We start from the raw sequence: 18601 nt of genomic DNA on the forward strand, positions 1-18601 counted from the left end.
AAGTATTTCGAAGGCTTCCTCACAATCCTCATCAAAAACAAAAGGAACATCCTTCTGCAAGAGGTTGGTAAGAGGCCTAGAAATCTTAGAGAACTCTTTAATGAACCTTCTATAGAAACCATCATGACCTAGGAAACTTCGTATACCTCTGATATTTGTGGGGCAAGGCATTTTCTCAATTGCATCAACCTTAGCCTTATCAACTTCAATGCTTCTTTCAGAGATTTTGTGTCCTAAGACGATACCTTCATTAACCATAAAGTGGCACTTCTCCCAATTCAAGACGAGGTTGGTATCTTCGCATCTCTGTAAGACTCGATCAAGGTTGTTGAGGCAATCATCAAAGGAAGACCCGTAAACGGAGAAGTCATCCATGAAAACCTCGACAATCTTTTCACAAAAGTCGGAGAATATAGCCATCATACATCTTTGAAAGGTGGCAGGTGCATTGCATAAGCCAAAAGGCATTCGTCTATAAGCAAAGGTACCAAAGGGGCAGGTGGAAGTGGTTTTATCCTGATCATATTGTGCAACAGGTATTTGCGAGAAACCTGAATAACCGTCTAGAAAGAAAAGTGTGTATTTTTGGATAGCCTTTCTAGCATTTCGTCGATAAACGGCAAAGGATAATGATCTTTCCTAGTTGCCTTTTTTAGTTTTCGGAAGTCTATCACCATCCTATAGCCAGTAATAATCCTTTATGGGATTAGTTCATCCTTATCATTAGGAACACCGGTGATACCTCCCTTCTTAGGTACGCAATGTACTGGACTTGCCCAATCATTGTGAGCAACAAGATAAATGATTCCTGATTCCAGAAGCTTTAATATTTCTTTTCTAACGACCTGTTTCATCTTAGGATTCAATCTCCTTTGATGATCAGCAACTGGTTTGAAGTCAGGATCGGTTTTAATCTTGTGCTGGCATAGAGTGGGACTAATACCCTTAAGATCATCAAGAGTATATCCAATAGCAGCACGGTGCTTCTTCAGAGTTTTTTGTAACTTCTTCTCTTCGTGCTCTGAGAGGAGAGCACTAATAATGACAAGATATATCTCCTTCCCATCAAGATAGGCATACTTAAGAGTATCAGGCAACTGTTTAAGCTCGAACACACGATCACCCTTCGGTGGGGGAGGATCCCCAAGCAGTTCAACAGGCAGATTATTCTTGAGAATAGGATATTGTTCTAAGACAATTTTATCTATCTCATCTCTTTCATCCATATGCATATCATTTTCATGCTCAAGCAGATATTGCACTAAAGGATCCGTAGTAGGTACGACAATAGAGGCAAGAGCAATGATTTCATCCCTACCAGACGACTCTTTTTCATGGGGTTGTCTTCCAAACTTGGAGAAGTTAAATTCATGAGATACACCCTCGAAACTAACTATGACAGTCTGCTTAATGCAATCAATGTGAGTATTGAAAGTGTTGAGAAAGGGTCTACCGAATATGATGGGACAAAAGTTATCTTGTGCAGTACCAAGGACGCGGAAATCAATAGGATACTTCGTCTTACCACACATGACTTCTACGTCTCTCACAATTCCCAAAGGGGAAATAGTGTGTCTATTAGCTAGCTTAATAGTGACATCAATGGGTTCTAACTCAGCAGGTGCAATCTCATCTTTGATTTCATCATATAGGGAATGGGGTATTGCACTAACACTAGCTCCCATATCACACAAACCATGGTAAGAGTGATCTCCTATCTTGACGGAAACAACAGGCAGGCCAACTACAGGTCCGTATATGTCTTTCGTGTGAGGTTTAGCAATTCTAGCAGAGTCCTCACAGAATTTGATAACATGCCCGTCTACGTCTTCGGCTAAGAGATCTTTGATAATAGCAACACTAGGTTCAACTCTAATCTCCTCAGGGAGTGCAAGTGGTCTAATGTAACCCCTACGTATCACAGTTGGAGCTTTAGAATAGTCCTTTATCCTAGCAGGGTTTGGTGGTTTCTCAGTGGAAGCACAAGGAACAATAGGATCACTAAAAGCAATGACTTTCTCCTCAACTAGATTGGTTTTGGCTATGTTGCTTTCTACAGGAGGATGATATTTAAACTACTTCTCTTTGGGAAGATCAACATGAGCAGCAAAAGATTCACATAGAGAAGCTACTATCTCAGAGTGAAGTCCATACTTAGCGCTAAAATCTCTAGAAGTGTTTGTCTCAACAAAAGATTTAACGCAATCAAACTGGAAATTCATACCTGACTCCTTACCTTCCTCCAGCTCCCAATCTTCAGAATTACTTTTGATTCTTTCCAATAAATTCCACTTGTGGTCAATATCCTTCTTCATAAAAGAACCGATACAAGAAGTGTCAAGCATGGTACGATCTTCATGAGAAAGTCGAGCATAAAAGTTTTGAGTGATAATTTCTCTCGAGAGCTCGTGATTGGGGCATGAATATAGCATTGATTTAAGCCTCCCCCAAGCTTGAGCTATGCTTTCCTTGTCACGAGGCCAGTAGTTATAAATATAATTTCGATCACGATGTACTAAATGCATAGGATAGAACTTTTGATGAAATTCCAATTTCAACCGATTGTAGTCCCATGATCCAGTATCATCACATAGCCTATACCATGTCAACGCCTTATCCTTCAAAGATAAAGGAAAGACTTTATTCTTTACCTCATCCTCGGGCAAACCTGCAAGCTTAAATAAAGCACAAACTTCATCTACATAGATCAGATGCAAGTCTGGATGTGAAGATCCATCTCTTGTAAAAGGATTAGCCAGCATTTTCTCAAGCATACCCGAAGAAATTTCATACAAGATATTTTCAGTAGGTACCTCAGGTTGAGGAACAACTCATCGTGCTTCTGTTCATGGTGAAGATACCCCGAACAAACTCCTCAAAGGAACAGTTTCCATAGTGACAAGTGACAATAAATTTCAGCACAGTATATAAATGTTTCCTTACCAAAGGCGCTTCACTCCCCGGCAATGGCGCCAGAAAAGAGTCTTGATGACCCACAAGTATAGGGCCTCAATTGTAGTCATTTCGATAAGTAAGAGTGTCGAACCCAACGAGGAGCAGAAGTCTCTGATAAACGGTTTTCAACAAGGTAATAACTGCAAGCACTGAAAGTAGCGGTAACAAGTGATTGTGTAGCGAGGTGAAACGTAGCAAGCGAAAATTAACAAGTAACAAGTAGTAGCAATGGTGCAGCAAGTGGCCCAATCCCATTTGCAGCAAGGGACAAGCCTGAACAAAGTCTTATAGGAGGAAAAGCACTCCCGAGGACACACGGGAATTTCTGCCATGCTAGTTTCATCATGTTCATATGATTCACGTTCGTTACTTTGATAGTTTGATATGTGGGTAGACCGGCGCTTGGGTACTGCCCTTACTTGGACAAGCATCCCACTTATGATTAACCCCTCTCGCAAGCATCCGCAACTACGAAAGAATAATTAAGACAACATCTAACCATAGCATTAAACTAGTGGATCCAAATCAGCCCCTTACGAAGCAACGCATAGACTGGGGTTTAAGCTTCTGTCACTCCAACAACCCATCATCTACTTACTACTCCCCAATGCCTTCCTCTAGGCCCAAATATGGTGAAGTGTTATGTAGTCGACGTTCACATAACACCACTAGAGGAAAAACAACATACAGCATATCAAAATACCAAACGAATACCAAACTCACATGACTATTATTAGCATGACTTATCCCATGTCCTCAGGAACAAAAGTAACTACTCACAAAGCACAATCATAATCATGATCAGAGGTGTAATGAATAGCATCAAGGATCTGAACATAAACTCTTCCACCAAGTAATCCAACTAGCATCAACTACAAAGAGTAATCAACACTACTAGCAACCTTACAAGTACCAATCGGAGTTGCAAGACCGAGTTTGGTTACAAGAGATGAACTAGGGATTGGAGAGGAGATGGTGCTGATGAAGACATTGATGAAGATGCCTCCCCTCTGACGAGAGGAGTGTTGGTGATGACGATGGCGACGATTTCTCCCTCTAGGAGGGAAGTTTCCCCAGCAGGATCATCCTGCCGGAGCTCTAGATTGGATCTGCTCAAGTTCTGCCTCGTGGCTGTGGTGAAACCACGAAAAGCTCCCGAATGATTTTTCTGGAATGAAACCCTTCATATAGCAAAAGAGGTGGGCCAGTGGGCAGGGAGCCCACAAGCTTGCTAGCCGCCACCAGGGGGTGGCAGCTACGAGGCTTGTGGCGCCCTGGTAGCCCCCCTCTAGTGCTTCTTTCGCCCAGTATTTTTTATATAATCCCAAAAAAATCCACGTAACTTTTCCGGGCATTTGGAGATGTGCAGAATAGTGGACTAAGATTTGCTCCTTTTCCAGTCCAAAATTCCAGCTGCCTGAATTCTCCCTCTTCAAATAAACCTTGCAAAATAAGAGACAAAAGGCATAAATATGGTACCACAAAGTAATATAACAGCCCATAAAGCAATAAATATCAAGATGAAAGCATGATGCAAAATGGACGTATCAGAGCCCCCACCAAATATTATATAACGAGCAAGTGTTGATGTTGGACATGTAATGCAACATAATGATCATGATAGTTTACATTCACACATAATTTATTTTGTCATGTATCCTCTCACATGCGGTGCTTGCTTTAGATCTTTTGCTAGCTAAAATTTTCCGCACTAAGTAGAGATACTACTTGTGAATCCATAACCCTTAAACCCAGTTTCTTGCCATGAGAGTCCAACATATCTACCTATGGATTGAGTAAGATCTTTCAAGTAATTTATCATTGGTGCACCAAGCAATAAAAATTGCTCCTAAGCATGCATGATCTTTTATTGTAAGGGAAAATCAGCTTTGTATGATCTTGTGATGGCAAAGAAATAAAAGCGACAGATTTCATAATAAAGTTTGCTATCATCAGGGGCAATACAAAGAGACGTTCCTTTGCATTAACTAGTTTGCACATCCAACTTAAAAGTGCATGACAACCTCTGCTTCCCTCTATGAAGGGCCTATCTTTTATCTTCATGAATTTACTTTTGTGCAAGAGCCATTAAGGTTTATCCTTATTCCAACCTATTACCTCTATAGTTGGCAAGCATGATGTGTTGGGGATAGATCTCTCTTTCTCTCTCTCTCTCTCTCTCTCTATATATATATATATATATATATATATATATATATATATATATATCTAGTTGAATGTAAGATATCATGAACCATTATTGTTGACATTATCCTTGAGGTAAATAACTTGGGTGGCAAAACAATAAAGCCCCTATCTTCCTATGTGTCCAATGAAAACATTAGCTCCATAAAATATGAAATGAGTGCCACCAATAATAGAAGACTAAATGATAGTTTAGTATGTGAACTTGATAATATGAAAGCTCTTACATAGACTCTCCTCTGAAATATGATGAACTATGATTGTCTCGATGACCAAGAACATAGTTTGTTGTTTGCCAATAAAGTTTATGCTTCATACTTCAACAATTGTGAATAGATTGTTAGTTGTTTATGAGAAGCTATGTGATGGAAAAAGTGCAGCTATGTTAATACTCATGATACTCTCATCACTACAAGAAATATGCTCATACATGACGTTTTTTAAGATGTCGTTGATGAATTCTTCATAAATCTATGACGATTTCATCCGAGATCGTCGTAAACCATTTGAGGGGATCAAATCTACATATAAATTACGATGATGTGAGTCAAAAACGTCGTAACCACATAAGATGAGATCGTCATAACTTTTACGATGATTGTAAAAATGTCGTAACACGTTCTAACTATGTTAACATGTCACTCGTGGGTCCATTCTATCCCACCTCATGCTAGTTTGTGAAGCAACCTACTATTCTGTCATTCCAAAAATTCTCAAAAAATTCTCATAAATACTTTGGATCATATATTTCTAAATTTGTGAAAACCTTTCCTTCCATAGTTCAAAAACAATTCAACAATATTCATTTTCCTATTCTGTTTAGAATAGCACTTTGTGAAGCAAGTGTTATTTCTATTTCTTTGATTACCCTCATATTTTGAGGGCACTCTTTCCTATCCAAATCATTGTCTCATGAAAACTTTCGTAAGGATTTGCCTAGTAAATCTTTCTCATCAAATTTCCAAAGTTTGTGTTCAGCTAATAGCTTTGTGAAGGAGGTACTAGATAGGAATATCCTGATGAGTTGAATTTTTTCCACATCATCTATGTGCCCAAAACATAGATTCCTCTATTTTTAGTATTTGCAAACTACTCCCTCCGTCCCAAAATAAGTGTCTCAAGCTTAGTACAAGTTTGTACTAGAGCTAGTACAAAGTTGAGACAGTTATTTTGGGACGAAGGGAGTATTTTAAATCACTGATTTTCCGAACCAACCAAAACCCTTCCCACGGATCGATGACATGGCGCCCATCCATCCATCCATCCATCTCTTCATCCCACATCCATCCATCCATCTATCTACAGAAAAAAACTAAAAAAGCAGCCCAAACCCTAGGTCAGATCCCCCCATCCCACCCTTCCTGCCTAATCCCCATCTCCTCGCCGCCGCTGCCACCTCCTCCCCGTCCCCGCCCCCTCCCGATCCCCACCACCTCGTTTGAGGACAGGGATCGCGGGCTGTCCTCGTCGCAGGCGGCGCCGCGGCTGCGCGCGCACGGGCCCAACGAGCTGCTCGACCATCCGGGGCCCTCGGTGCTGCAGCTCATGGCGCAGCAGTTCGAGGACACGCTGGTGTGCATCGCCCTCGCCGCCGGCGCCGTCTCGTTCGCACTCGCGCTCTCCTCGCCGGCCGGCGCACTCACGCTCTCGGCCTTCGTCGAGCCGCTCGTCATCTTCCTCATCCTCGTCTTCAACGCCGTCGTCGGGGTCTGGCAGGAGACCAACGCCGAGAAGGCGCTCGAGGCGCTGGGCCAGATCCAGTCCCACAATGCCGCCATGCTCCGCGACGCCGAGTGGGCGCCCGCCCTCCCCGCGCGCGACCTCGTCCTGGGTGTCGTCGTCATGGTCCGCGCAGGGGACAAGGTCCCCGCCGACATGCGCGTCCTCAGGCTCGTCTTGTCGAACCTCCGGGTCGAGCAGGGGTAGCTCACCGGCGAGACCAACTCCGTCAACAAGACGGCCCACCTCGTGTCGGCCGACGATGCCGACATCCAGGCCAAGGACTGCATGGTGTTCGCGGGCACCACCGTCGTTAATGGCAGCGCCGTCTGCCTCGTCGTGCATACCGGGATGGCCACCGAGATTGGCAAGATCCACTCGCAGATCCACGAGGCCTTGCAGGAGGACAACGACACGCCGCTCAAAAAGAAGCTCAACGAGTTCGGCGAGGCGCTCACCATGATCATCGGCCTCATATGCATCCTCGTGTGGCTCATCAAGGTCAAGTACTTCTTGACCTTCGAGCTCGACGGATGGGTGCCCAGGAACATCCATCCATCTATCTACATCCATCCATCCATCCATCTACATCTAAGCAATCGTTTTTGTTTGCTAATGTGATAGGTAATACTTGGTGTGGACTGGCTAGACATGATTAAAGGATTCCTGCAAAAAGTGTTGGCCTTTGATAAATTTCTTGTGGAAAACAAGGAATTGGATTCTGAATACAAAATAGTTCTACTGCAGATCGCAGTGCCAACCAGAAGTGACGTACCTGAATGTAGGATTCATTTCTATGGTTTATAATTTGTTCGTGCCTTCTATGCAAATAACTCGTATAATGGCATGCAGAATATTTACTTACTTGAATGGGTTTATAATTTAGTACAATGTGATATCATGCTTCAGAAATAATATACCTTCTAGGCTTCTACTAGCTGAAGTAATGGAACTCCCAAATTTGTTGCTGACACTTCTTGTGAATGAAATAGAAGATGCGGTAATGCTTGAAGTGTTTTGTCCAGAACATAAATTTCTGCATGATTGGGTTCCTTCGAATATTTCAGAGTACTGTTTTTAGTAATCATTGAATGCATATTACTATTGGTAATTCTCTACTTTTAATTTGCAAAATAAAAATGCCTCATTAAGATTTAAGGGTCCAAGTCCCAAGAGTCTAATACCACACACACAGTCGGCCATTCTTAAATTTTGCATCCTAATGAACTTCTTTTCTGACATAAAATAATGCTACTCTGATACTGATGACATAATTACAATCAATTCCCTCACACCCTTAGCTCTTCAAATTATATATGTTTTGGGTTTTCACACATTTGGTACCTCTGCCCGGCGAAAACATAGGATTGCTTTAGTTCTGTATTTAGTTCTGCATTATCTGATAGTGAATTATAATGCGATCCTTTTGTTTAAGTAATTATTTCATTTTAATGAGATTGAAGCCTATTACTAGTTTCAATGCTCTTTAAAATATCCTAACTGATAAGGATAAGATGAATAAATCTCATTGATCTAAACATTGTTCTCTTTACCTGTTCATTTTGCTTGGAGTTGTTCCATTCCGTAGGGATGTTCCATTTTTGACATCCAAATGGACTGATCATCTCTTTACTTAGAAAATACAGTTACTTATGGCTCTCTGGTACATGTACAGACGAAACCACCCTGTTTGCCACTTTACCTTCATCTGAACTGATCGTCTTACCTCTCCTTCGTCATTAATTTAAAGATGGTAGTTTAAAAGATCAAGAAAATAGGCAAAGGCTTTTTTTATCTTTGATCTTGTACTTTACAAGAGAGCTTCCATATCTGAGCAAGCCTGGTTAACTGGTTAACTTGTGTAAATAATTCAAAAAATTACATGTAAATTTGACGGTTTTATGACTTCAAATGCTTCTTGTTTATGACAAACCTAGGGTTAGGAGTCCTTAGTTCGCTTTCAGTTTTTGGTGGAGGTTTCGGTCTTGCTTTTTTGCTCAAGTTCTGGAGTCTAGGTTGGATTTACACTTCCTTCTATGTTGCTGCCACTACAAGCTGTTTGATTTTTTATAACAAGTACATTCCATCTTGACTCCCCAGATCATTACTCATAACTCAGATTAAAGATGACGCTAGCTACTGGCTCCTCCCTGAGCTGTTTTTGTTTTGTCTAGTTTTAGCCCTAGTGGTGTTTGTCAGTGCTCGGTTCAGGTTATGTTTGGTTGGTTGTGACTTGTATTTTCTTGTCAGCCGTTCGGTCGATGGTTTGATATACTAAGCGCTCTTTCTTCTTCTATAAACTTTGAATGGTGTTTTTTTCGGCAGGTGGTTGCTATAACAGTGTTCTTCTTGCTGTATATAGCAGTCCATGCTTTCTTGTCTCCGTTTCTTGGGAAGAACTTGTATCAGTATATTGCAATCGATGTTTATAGTTTCCTGGTAAGGTTCCACTTCCTCTATTTTCATGCATGGATTGGATCCTGGAGTATATTTCATTTAATATGCCTCTGGTATCTATTTATTTTTATCAAGCCCTATCGGTACTGATTCTATATGCTAGATGTACATCTATTCATCCTGCTGACCCTCACATCCTGATTACTGTCAATGGTGCACTAATCTATAAATCAGAAGGTATGTCCTGATACCTCATTAAACTGCTATTGAAGTTTGAGTGCTAATGCAACATATCATTTTGATTAAAGATTAATAGTAGGCAATGTAAACTGTAGTCAATAATTCAGGTAAAAACTTAAAGATTCATAGTAGGCTATGTAAACAGTATTCCACAGAAAAAGCACGTCGGGGTTTCCATGGTATTTTTGCTTTGTAGGAAATATTACGGTCTAATGTTTTTTGTTTTGTCTCTTTCTCTGTTGCTAGGAAAGTGGTGAGAAGATGTCGATGATGCCTACTTGGGACATTCAAATCAACACAACATAAAAATTTCTGAACCTATGTCTCATAGAAGAGTGGAATGAACTCCATTGTTAGCAGATGTGCCATTGTTTTATTGTGGAATTCTATCTGTTCTTGCTATATTTCTGTCTAAGGAAATGTATTCATGAGATGAGTTATTGTGTTATGTAAACTTGGGAGACGTATTATGTGATGTTATATGATGGATGATTTTAATTTGACTTGGAGTTTTCTTGATTTGAATATGAAATGGTATTGGATTTAATATTGGACAAATAATTGGGTTGAAAAGGCCCAACAGATAGAAAAGAAACCAAGTTCTCGAACGAAAAGTTGTTGAATTTTAAAATGAAAAAAGGCCAAAATTGAAACTAGACCAAATGTATTTGGGCACTAAAAGGCCGGGGCCCAAATTATAAGGATACAAAAAAAATTTGAAAAAATATATTAAAGTGCTTGTAAATAGGCTAAGGCCCAAAAAGAAGCCCAATAAGAAAAAGCTCAAAAAAATAAAATCAGCCCATGTGATGAATTGAAATGGGTTGGGCTGATTTCAACCTTGACGTTTTGATTTCGTCGTAATTTTGCCACGTAGGACTGGGTTAGATTGTCAACGACAATTTAGGATCGTCGTAAAGGTTACGACGATCCAGGAATCATCGTAAAGGTTATGACGATTTCGATCAAAACGTCGATGTTGTTCATTTGTGACGCTCCGTTTTCGACGCTTGGTTTTTCGTCGTAAGATCGTTGTAAACTAAAAACCGTGACGATGTAGCGACGAAAATATAGCATCGTGTATTTGCATATTCCTTGTAGTGCTTGCCCTATTCTGTTTTTATTCACACCTCTCTCTCAAATTATGTGGGCATCATTATTGAGTTCAGCTTTCGCTTCAGGACAAGCGAGGTTAAGCTTGGGGGAGTTGATATGTCCATTTTGCATCATAAATGCTTATTGATATTTATCATATTCTTGTCCATTATACCTCATTATGATACAATTCTTATGTTTTTCCTGTGTGAATATGCTAGGTACATTCCAAGGAGGGAAATTAGTGGAAACTGGAATTCTGGACGTGAAAACCAAGAAAAAGGCTGAAATTTCACTAGACTCCAAATGACCTCAAACTTTAGAAGATTTTTTATGGAATATATAAGAATTATTGGGCCAAAAATATACCAGAGGGGGGCCACCTGCTAGCCACAATACAAGAGGGCGCGCCCTGTTGCCTTGTGGGGCCCGAGCAGGTCTCTCGACCCCCCCCTCCCCATCTTCTCTTATATGGTGTGTTTTACCCTAGAAAAATCATAAGGATACTTTAGGGATGAAGCGTCGCCGTATCGAGGCGAAAACCTGGGCAGAGGCCCTTTTGCTCTCCGACAAGGATATTTTGAGGGGAAACTTCCCTCCTGGAAGGGCAAATTTAAGCCATTGTCATCACCAAATCTTCATCCTTCGTGGTAGTACAAATCTTCATCAACATATTCACCATCACCATCTCATCTCAAACCCTAGTTCATCTATTTGTATTTAATCTTTGTCTCAAAACCTTAAATTGGTACCTATGGGTTACTAGTAGTGTTGATCTAATTGGTTTACTTGGTGAAAGATATTATGTTCAGATCCTTGATTGCCATTATTATACCTCTGATCTTGAACATGTTAATGAGGTGTGAGTATTTTCTATTGTTCCTGAGGATACGTCTTCTTATAAGTAATGATATGAATTTGGTATTCGTTTGATATTTTGATGATGTGTGTGTTGTTGCTTCTCTTAGTGGTGTCGTGTGAACGTGGACTACATGACACTTCACCATGTTATGGTCCTAAGGGAAGGTATTGTGGAGTAGCAAGTAGATGATGGGATGCGAGAGTGACAGGAACTTAAACCCCAGTTTATGCATTGCTTCATGAGGGGCTGATTTGGATCCACATATTTCATGCTATGGTTAGATTTATCTTAATTCTTCTTCCATAGTTATGGATGCTTGCGAGAGGGGATAATCGTAAGTGGGTTACTTGTTCAAGTAAGAACAACACCTTAGCACTAGTCCACCCACATATCAAATTATCAAAGTAACGAACACGAATCTACTCAACATGATGAACATGACTAGATAGAAATTCCCATGTGTCCTCGGGAGCGCATGCCTCATACTTCCTATGTACCTAAATAATTGTAGTTGGGAAGAACTAACTTCCCAACTACAATTATTTAGGTACGAAGGGAGTATAAGAGTACTTCCAGGCCCGTCCTTTGCTATAAAAAGGATTGGGCTATCTTGCTGCACACTTTCTACTATTGTTACTTGTCACTTGTTACAAATTATCTTGCTACAAAACTACTTATCATTGTTCCTCATAGCACTCGCAAAGAATACATTGCCGAAACTGCTTATCATTTCCTTCGGCTGCTTGTTGGGTTCGACACTCTTACTTATTGAAAGGAGTACGATTGATCCCCTATACTTGTGGGTCATCAAAGAGAGAGACTATCTATCTTTTCAATGGAGCAATTCTCAAGAATGCTCACAAATGCACTCGGGCTCTATGATTTGGTGAAAGAACAAGAGAGTCAGATAAAGAGTGTTCTTGGGATCTTTCCAATGTGTTGGACAACCCTCACCCGGAGTGGTACAAGGGTATATATAGTAGTAGTGTAGATATGGACGTTGGAGACCACATAAGTTGTGCAGTCTTCAGATGTCCGGACTGAAAACAAGGACCTCATGTCCAACGGATCATCGGTCGTCCCTACACTGGAGAGAGGAGTTGTTAAGCGGAGCAGCAGAGGAAACAGGGGAAAACCCAGACCGGACGTCCCATGCCACAGTCGTCCGGAGAGGACCGGGCATCCGACATTTTGGTGCTAATGTGGTGCCATCGGAACTTCGGACACATACAGACGTCGGAAGGCCGGTGGTCCGAACAAACCGGAAATCCAAAATTTTGGTGCTGGTGTTGTGGCACGAGAATACTCGAGAACACCGAACATCCGGTAGGCTGTTATGCGCCGGGAATCCAAAGGCCGCGAGATGTCTGAACAAGGCACATGCCAAACATCACAGCAAAAAGGAAAACCTATACCATGAAGTTTTCTTGGGCTTTTCAACAAGTCTTTTGCGAGAGCCATTGATCCCCTCTTAATAGTGCAAGATCCCTATACTCAAGAGTAAACCGAGAAGAGCAAATCTTTTTGTCTTGTTTCTCCATACTTTGAGCACCTTGAATACATTAGTCATGATCTGCTCAAGTCTTTTTGGAACTAACCTCAGACGCACTTGACAGAGATGGCTAGTTCCCTATATGTATGTTATCAACAACGTCAAAAATTTATTAAGGGCATGATTGCACTTACAGATGCAGGGATGAGTCGATCTACTTGTTTATGGACGGGATGCCTATATAAATTATCATTGTGGTGAATAACATGTCATAACTATGCTCATTGTGTCAATTGCTCAATAGTAATTTGTTGGGCTAATTAGATTTATGCCCCTAATTGTGTTCCACTCGGTTGTTTTACCCCTAATTTCCAAAAGTCACCGGTTATGTCCAACTCACTTTGCTCCTCTTATGCTTTTGCCCTTTGACCGTTTGATAGTTAGTTTGAAAACTTCATAACTAATTCATACTAAATCAGAAAAATGCAAATAAGATACCAAAATGTTCGAAAAAACATCACCTATATGTCAGTGTCATTTGCATTCATGACAAAGGTGTTGGAAAGTGCCCATCCGAGTTTTAACTCTTATGATACCCCCTTGAATAGTAAAATATAAAAAATCAAAAAATTATAAAAAATATTTGGTGGCGAAAAATGACAAATTTTTTAAATGCTTACCAAGTTTCATGAGGGAACGACATTCATTGAAGTCGTGGCAAAACAAAATCTATTTTGGAGTGCTGGTTGTTTTTTTGCCACGACTTCCACAAATGCTGTTCTCTAATAAAACTTGGCAAGCACTTCAAAATTTGTCATTCTTTTCCACCAATTTTTTTAGAATTATTCGATTTTTTTTTATATTTTACTATTCATGGTGGTATCATAAGAGCTAACACTCGGATGGGCACTTTACAACACCTTTGTCATGAATGCAAATGACACTGGCATATAGGTGATGTTTTTTCGAACATTTAGGTATATTATTTGCATTTTTATGATTTAGTATGAATTAGTTAGTAAGTTTTCAAGTAACGAGTTGAAGGGGCTTGACAACCCTCTTGCCCACACTGGGTGCAAGTGTTTGGTTCTGTGTGTGTAGGTTCTCCTAAAGGAGGTTTGCGTGATTGGTTTGATAACCTTGGTTATCACTGAGGTAAATACTTATCTCGAGTGGGTTGCTTCTCCCCTCCTCTTCATGGAAACACCCAACACGGTTTACAAGTAGTAGGAAGAATTTTTGGTGCCGTTGTTGGGAGACATCATCAAATTCTTTTCAGGTCCCTTTACACAAACTATCATTCACTTGTTCCAATTTTTATTTGCTTTTATATTTTCTTGCTCTAACATATCAAAAACAAAAAATATTTATCTTTGCTAGTTTACTTATTTCGCTTGCTAGTTTGCTTGCTTCCTCACCATGTCTCAAGAAAACACCAAACTATGTGATTTCTCAAATATTTACAATAATGATTTTATTAATACTCCTATACCACTCACCACTAGTGTGGAGTTTTCGGATATTAATGTTGTGTTGCTAAATCTTGCTATGAAAGAACAATTTGCTTGAAGTCCTAATGAGGATCATGCTTCACATAATATTACTTTTGTTGAATTATGTAATATGCAAAAGAAAAGGGATATGGATAATGATGTGCTGAAATTAAAGTTATTTCATTTCTCACTAAGAGATAAAATTAAAGCATGGTTTTCATCTTTACCTCATAATAGTATTGGCACGTGGGATAAATGTAAGGATGCTTTTATTGCTAAGTATTTTCCTCCTACTAAGATTATTTCTCTTAGAAACAAAATTATGAATTTTAAATGACATGAGAAAGAACATGTTGGGCAAGCATGGGAGAGATTTAAATTGATGATTATAAATTGTCCAATTCATGGCTTATTTTTATGGATGATAATACAAAATTTCTATGTGAGACTAAACTTTGTGTCGAGAAATCTTCTAGACTTTGCTGCAGGTGGTACATTCATGGAAGATACATTGGGATAAGCTACAAAAATTATGGATAATGTCATGACAAATTATTCTCAATGTCATACTGAGAGAGCTCCAAATGGTAAGAAGGTAAACCATGTCGAAGAAACTGTTACCTTGAGTGATTAAGTGGATGCTCTTATGAATATGGTTGCTACTAAAAATGTTCATGTTAATCCCAATGATGTGCCACCATCTAATTTATTTGAACAAAATAATCATGCTATTGATGTGAATTTTGTCTCTCGAAATAATTTCAACAAAGTGCTTATAGAGGAAATTTCAATCCTAGATCGTATCCCGGTAATTCCTCTAATAATTATGGTAATTCCTATGGAAATTATTCTTCTAATAATAATAATAATGATAATAATAATAATAATAATAATAATAATAATGGAATACCTTCTGATCTTTAAAGAATTTATCAGTTCTCAAAAGATTTTTCAACACTATGATAGGGCAAAAACTACATAAAGTTGACGATATTTGCAAGAAACATGGATGACATTACTCTTGATGCGGATGCTCTTAAAATTATAGTTTTTCCAGCTAAAAATGATATGAATGAGTCCATCAAATCGATTCAAATAACTATTTATGAAAGTAAGGAGAGGACAGGTAGGTTGAGAGCTAAGTGAGAATTCCTAGAAAAAACTCTTCCACCCGGGTTTTACCATAATCGTGATGAAGATATTTAAATGATTGGTCTTTCTCCTATTGTATCTTTGTTTACTAATATGAAAATTGATGAAAAAGTTATTGGATATTGTTGTTCAACTTTATCTAGAGGGCGTCCCGCTTGCTCAGAGGCCGATGATCTTATCGATAAAAATGAAAAAGTAGGTTTGGAGAGGTCAATACTTTAACTATTGATGTGCTCACTACTTTGGATTACAAGGACTTTAGTTATGAAAGTTAGTCTTTAGGGTCTGTTTGGGACTATACATAAAATTCAGTTCCGCTTCATCAAATTCACTTTGGAGCGGTTTCATATACAAGTTGTAACTCTTTGAAACAGAGTGTTTGACTTCCATTTAGCTCCAGCTTCAAGAATGAGAAAGTTTATGGAAATGATATATCTGATTGGATGAGTAGGGAGAAACGAAGGGGTGTCCACTTACTGGTGGCAGTGGTGGGTAATTGCCTTCCCACTCCAGTTTCTATATTTTTTTGGAGCAGCTCCTAAAGATCTTCACAAAAAACATGAAGTTGTATCCAACATTCTAGTTTTTTTGCGGAGCGACAAGTAGTGCAGCTACCCCGTTTGGGCTGCGTTTTCTTGAGCGGAGCTGAATTTTAAGGAGCAGAGTGTCCCAAACAGCCCCTTAGCTGAATGTATTTGACTTTTCAATCCATGATTAGCTCACCTAATGCTTATCGTAGAAGCTATGGAAAAAGCTCATGCGGAGAAACTTGAAATATAGGTTTTAATACTTAGAAGATTGCATGACGAATGGGAACCTACTATTAAATTAAGCTTAAATATTATGAATGTAATGCTTTGTGTAACCTTGCTGCTAGTGTTTCTACTATACCTAAATCTCTGTGTGATGTGCTAGGTCTCAACGATATGCATGAATGTTCACTCAACTTGCATCTTGCGGATTCCACTATTAAGAAACATTTGGGTAGAATAAATGATGTGCTTATAGTTGCCAATAGAAATTATGCGTCTATAGATTTCATTGTGCTTGATATTGAATGTTATCCCTCTTGTCCAATAATACTTGGTAGGCCTCTCTTACGAACTAAATGTGCTATTATTGATATGAAGAGAAGAAACATAGGATGCCAATTCCCATTAAAGAAAGGGATGGAACACTTACCTACAAAGAGAATTAAACCACCTTATGAATCTATCATGAGAGCCACCTATGTACTGAACTTTAATAATGACAATACTTGATACTATGCATTATGCCTAACTAGGGGCACAAAACAATAGTGCTTGTTGAGAGGCAACTCAATAGTTATCTTGAAAAATACTTTCTCATTTAGTGTGTTTAAATGATTATTGCTACTATAATGATTGTGTTTTTATGTTTTCATTAGTGCTTTTGCCATGTAAAACCTTTGTGATGATTTGGAATATAGTAGAATTGATATTGATTGATGGGCAACTCCATAGCCCGTTGGTCCACCTAGTTGACGTGAGACTTTCTTCCCAGTTTGACTACTTTTGATCTCTACCACCATACTCTATTCCACCCATATGCTATACCCATGGCTCATGCTCATGTATTGAGTGGAGTTTAAAATGTTGAAGGACATTAGAAGTTTGATCCAATAGCTTGACTTGACATCGAGGTGCTCATCATTTATACTCATGCGATGAGGACGAAGACATGCATGCTAATATGATAAAATTAGTAGGAAATTACATTCTTTAAGGATTGTATATTATGAATATGAATGATTATGCTTCTTATGTTTATGGATATTATTATGTTGATATCAATTAGTTCATCATTTCCCAAGATCGTACCTAAAAGAGATTACATGTTGGGTAATATGTCACATCAAAAATTCTGCTTTTATCATTTACCTACTCGAGGACGAGCATGATTTAAACTTAGGGATGCTGATACATCTACAATGTATTGATAATTTTTTATTGTTCCATGCTATTATATTATCAATCTTGGATACCTTTATGCAATTATATGCTATTTTATGTAATTTTTGGGAACTAATCTATTAACCACTTCCTCGTGCCAAATGTTGTTTTTTGCTTATTTCGGTTTTCCATGAAATTAGTAACAAACATAGTCCAAATGTTGTGAATTTTTTTCAGGTTTTTTCTGGACAAAACGGACCCTAGAAGCTTCAAAAGAAGACCACAAGACACACTAGGAGATGGAAAGGCAACAGGGCACGCCGTGATGCCTTGTTGGCCCCTCGTGGATCCATCGGACCTAATTCCACCTTCATAAATTCTCTAAAATCGGGGAACCAATAGAGAGCCACCACAAACAATTTTTTTGTTGATGCAAGTCAGTGTTCCAGTGCGATCCCATGTGGAGACCTTTTTAGGTGCCCTGGCGAAGGGGGAATTGATCATGGAGGCCATCTGCACCAACCTTGGTGCCTCCATGATGATGTGGGAGTATTCCACCACACACACACGGGTATGTAGCTAGTACCAAGATGGCTTGTTCTCTCTCTTTGATCTTCATTCAAAGTCCATCATGATTCCCGTAGTGATCTATCCGATGTAATCCTATTTGTGGTGTATGTTTAGGGATCCAATGAACTGTGGGTTTGTGATCACATTATTCATGAATATATGTTGTGTCTTCTCTGAATTATTTTATGCCTGATTATTATAGCTTCGTATTTCCCTCCAACCTATCGATTTAGTTTTGCCAACTAGATTGATTTATCTTCAGCTGGAGTGGTGTGTTGTGATGGGTTCAATCTTGCGATGCTCAATCCCAATGACATAAAGGGACATGCCACATATTTGCATTGTTGACATTAAGGATAAAACGACGCGGTTTAAATATATTCCTTATCTTACTTTGTCTATATCATGTCATGTTGCTACAAGGATTACTCTATTTCATAATTAATACTCTAGATGCATGCTGGATAACAGTCGATGAGTGGAGTAATAGTAGTAGATGCACGCAGGA

At 39.3% G+C, this 18601-nt stretch overlaps 1 pseudogene; it reads left to right on the forward strand.

The window, feature by feature from the left end:
* LOC123450648 overlaps positions 1–7500 on the forward strand; it is a 29531-nt pseudogene extending 22031 nt beyond the window's left edge.
* Positions 7501–18601: the final 11101 nt, after the last annotated feature.

Source organism: Hordeum vulgare, chromosome 4H (assembly GCF_904849725.1).
Source record: "Hordeum vulgare subsp. vulgare chromosome 4H, MorexV3_pseudomolecules_assembly, whole genome shotgun sequence".
NCBI classification, from domain to species: Eukaryota; Viridiplantae; Streptophyta; class Magnoliopsida; order Poales; family Poaceae; genus Hordeum; species Hordeum vulgare.